General features: G+C 37.6%; 1 protein-coding gene across 8 annotated transcripts in view; it reads right to left on the reverse strand.

Moving 5' to 3' along the window:
* The window catches only part of RFX3 (regulatory factor X, 3 (influences HLA class II expression)), a 333,454-nt gene that overhangs the window by 42,774 nt on the left and 286,142 nt on the right, over nt 1-4,538 (reverse strand). The window lies entirely within an intron of this gene.

Consider the following 4,538-nt stretch of genomic DNA (forward strand, 5'->3'; position numbering starts at 1 on the left):
TCCTGCATTGGCAGATGGGCTCTTTACCGCTAGCACCACCTGGGATGCAGACAAGGAGTGAAGAATTTAGGCCTCAAGAAAAAGACAGGGGATGCTGGGTTTTGTGTGTGTGTGTTTTTTAAAATCCAAAAACATCTAAGCATTTTTTGGTCTGTGGTATAAAACAAGAAACATAAAACTTATCATCTTAACCATTTTTAAGTATACAGCATAGGAGTGTTAGGGATTTCCTGATGGCTCAGTGGTAAAGAATCTGTTTTCCAATGCAAGAGACGTGGGTTCAATCCCTGGGTCAGGAAGATCCCCTGGAGAAGGAAATGACAACCCACTCCAGTATTCTTGCTTGGGAAATCCCACAGATTCTCAGGGGTCACAAGACTTGAACATGACTTAGCGACTACAAAACAACAACAATATGAGTGTTTACTTATGCTCAATACTGTACATTAGATCTTTTTCATCTTGCAAAACTGAAATTCTATGGGAAGCCACTGTGAGAGATATGTTTTATGTATTGGCAAGGAACAGAAGGAACTTACTGGTATCCTTGGAAGAATTTAATTTCATTTAACATAAAATCAAACTCACTACTTCCTACAGTTAGATTTGCCAAGAGAAAATGATAATCTAAGACTAAGCTTAGAGAAATAAAGCCACAGGACATTATTCTGGCTTTTCAAACTATGTTTCATTTTACTGCTCTCAAGGTTGAAAATATACTAACAGCTGCTGCTACTGCTGCTAAGTTGCTTCAGTCGTGTCCAACTCTGTGAGACCCCATAGACGGAAGCCCACCAAGCTCCCCCGTCCCTGGGATTCTCCAGGCAAGAACACTGGAGTGGGTTGCCATTTCCTTCTCCAATGCATGAAAGTGAAAAGTGAAAGTGAAGTCGCTCAGTCGTGTCCGACTCTTAGCGACCCCATGGGCTGCAGCCTACCAGGCTCCTCCATCCATGGGATTTTCCAGGCAAGAGTACTGGAGTGGGGTGCCATTGCCTTCTCCGACTAACAGCTGAGTACCCTGTAAATACTCCCTTGTGAAGGAATTTGGATATTTTAACTCTTTAGTGGAAAAAGGTAAGGATGAAAACTAAAGATATTATCTTGGAAATAAATATCTCCAAGATGATAAGGAGTCAGTAACTTCAAAATCAGATTCTCTTTTAAATACAGAAACACAAGTATATGCAAAAGTTAGGTTATCAGGTTAACTAACACAAGTATATTTAGCCCATACTGTAGTTGAAAAACTATCCATTTACACACAAAAGAATTGGAAAGCAATACTACTATAATGCTATCAATTAAACAGAAAACCAATTATAATTGCAATAGCAAAAGTTATCCTGAATGCATGAGGAAAAGATTTGATTAGAGAATGATGAAGTGACGACAGAGGCTTCCCTGGTGGCTAGACAGTGGCTCAGACGGTAACAAGTCTGCTTACAATGTGGGAGATCCAAGTTTGATTTTTGGGCCGTGAAGATCCCCTGAAGAAGGAAATGGGCAACCTACTCCAGTATTCTTGCCTGAAAAATCCCATGGACTGAGAGGCCTGGCAGGCTACAGTCCATGGGGTTGCAAAGAGTCAGACACAACTGAGCAACTAACACTTTCACTTTTCTTTCAGAGCATTAAAATATTGACCCTTACATGTGGTTTCATTATTTTAAAGTTTCCTTATTACAAGAGCATCATCCTTACATGTTTCAGTCTTACTGAGGTTAATCTCACAGGGACAGGGACAATTTTCAAATGAACAGGAGATGGTGATGAAGGTGGAATGGGAGCTAGAAGACTGAGAAAACCAGGGGACTCAGAAAACCAGGCAAAATGTGAAACAGAAAAGGAAAGAAAGAAGGGAATTAAAATCAAATATGTTAACCTGAGAAAGATTACGTACTGAACAAGAGTGGTGAGAAGTAAAATGTAGAGGGAAATGCAGGGCTACCACTGTGTTCATGGTCTTAAAAGCAGAGACATTACTTTACCAACAAAGGTCCATCTAATCAAGGCTATGGTTTTTCCAGTGGTCATGTATGGATGTGAGAGTTGGACTACGAAGAAAGCTGAGGGCCGAAGAATTGATGCTTTTGAACTGTGGTGTTGGAGAAGACTCTTGAGAGTCCGTTGGACTGCAAGGAGATCCAACCAATCCATTCTAAAGGAGATCAGTCCTGGGTGTGTGTTTGAGTGAACTCCGGGAGTTGGTGATGGACAGGGAGGCCTGGCGTGCTGCAATTCATGGGCAAAGAGTTGGACACGGCTGAGCAACTGAACTGAACTGAAGGAAGGAGGCCTTGGAGGATAGATACTTGAGCACACAGGTTTCAGCACTAATAACTTCTGTGAAAACCCAGAAAAATCTGGTACTTAAAGAAGGGAAAAGGTAGCCTCAAAGTTGGTAAGTAGAGAGGATGAGAATGAGCATAGTAAAGATGTATAACTAACCATTTATATGTAATAATGTTGCCAAGGATGGCATTTATAGCCAGGAAGAACTCATTTCTGTAAATACTTCACAGGATTCAGGCACACAACTATACAAATGAAAATAATGTTAACAGAAAATTTAAAATCTTTCTCAGATCTTATCAGGAATCAGTCTTAAATATGTTTTTTGTTATTAAACTTATATTACTTTTTGAGACTAGAAGTTTCCTTATCATTTCAACTTTTCTTAAGGTACTTTTAAACATATCTTTTCTGAATGAAGATTTGAAATTAACATTATAGTATACATTTTAAGACAATACTGTATGAGCTCTTAATATTCCCACTAAAATCAGGTAATGTAAATTCCACTGAAATATGTAAAGGTAATGGATTTGTAAACATGAGTTTGTTCTTATGGAGATTATGAATTTGTATGTGTATGTATGTATGTTTGTATATATATATATATATATATACACATATATATAAACAAATGTTTATATAGATTTAAGAAAAACTATGCACATTAGAAGACCAAATCAAATTCATCAAAGTTAGAATGAACTTAACTTCTAAATCCTAGCCCTAAAATTAATCAAGCCCAAATATTACTTTTATTTTCAATGATAAAATGAGCCCAGAATTGTAGATTAAAATTTGTAGGAAATGGAGAAATAGTTTATTTTTGAGCAATGCTATTGTTTTTTAACACAGTTTTATTGAGATGTAATTCATATAGCAAACAATTCATTCAATAAAAGTATATAATTCAATAGCTTCTCTCAGTATATTCACAGAGTAGTACATCTATCACCACAATTAATTTTAAAATATATTCATTTCTTAAAGAAGAAATGACGTATTCCTTATCTATTATATCCCAATCACCTAGTCTACAGGACCTAGGCAACCACGAATTTACTGTGTGTCTCTATAGATCTGCTTATTCTGCTCTTTTAATATAAATGGAATCTTGTAATATAAGGTCCTTTGTATCTGGTTTCTTTCACTTAGTGTAATGTTCACCTGTGCTGTAGGATGTATCAGAACAGAACTTCATTTCTTTTTATTGTCTGATAACATTTAATTGTGTGAAATGCCATGTTTTGTCTATATAGTCATCAGTTAATGGACATCTGGGTTGTTCCCACTTTAATGTGGCTAATATGAATAATGCTGCTGGAATATCCAAGAACAAGTTTTTAGGTGGATGTGTTTTCATTTTTCTTGGTATGTACCTAGGAGTGAAACTGCCAAATCATATGGTAACTCTATGTTTAACCTTTTAAGAAACTGCCATACTGCTTTAAAAGTGGATGTAGCACTTTACAGTCCAATTACTACTGTATAATGGTTCCCATTTCCCCACATCCTCATTAACATTTGCTATTATTCGTCTTTTTGATAATACCTATTTTAGTGTATGTTGTTGCTGTTCAGTTGCTAAGTCATGTCTGATTCTTTGCAACCCCATGGATTGCAGCACACCAGGCTTCCCCATCATCCACTATCTCCTGGAGTTTGCTGAAACTCATGTCCATTGAGTTGGTGATGCCATCCAACCATCTCATCCTCTGTTGTCCTCTTTTCTTCCTGCCTTCAATCTTTCCCAGCATCAAGGTCTTTTCCAGTGAGTCAATTCTTCACATCAGGTGGCCAAAGTATTGGAGCTTCAGCTTCAGCATCAGTCCTTTCAATGAATATTCAGGACTGATTTCCTTTAGAATGGACTGGTTGGATCTTCTTGCAGTCCAAGGGACTCTCAAGAGTCTTCTCCAACACCATAGTTCAAAAGTATCAATTCTTTGGTGCTCAGCTTTCTTTATGGTCCAACTCTCACATCCACACACAACTACCATAGCTTTGACTCTTGCCTACCAATCTTCAATGACCGTGGTTGTCCTTACTCTATTAATCATTCAGCAAACCCTGGTGACATATGTTGCAGTCTAGCACTAAAAATCTTCCCAGGCTTTAACCACAAAACAGAGGAGCAGTAAAGTTATAGCTGAGTAATGCTAATGCTAATGCTAAGTCACTTCAGTCGTGTCTGACTCAAGTGACTTAGCATTAGCATTAGCATTACACAGCTATAACTTTAC

This window comes from Bison bison, unplaced genomic scaffold (assembly GCF_000754665.1).
Source record: "Bison bison bison isolate TAMUID 2011002044 unplaced genomic scaffold, Bison_UMD1.0 scf7180017864469, whole genome shotgun sequence".
NCBI classification, from domain to species: domain Eukaryota; kingdom Metazoa; phylum Chordata; class Mammalia; order Artiodactyla; family Bovidae; genus Bison; species Bison bison.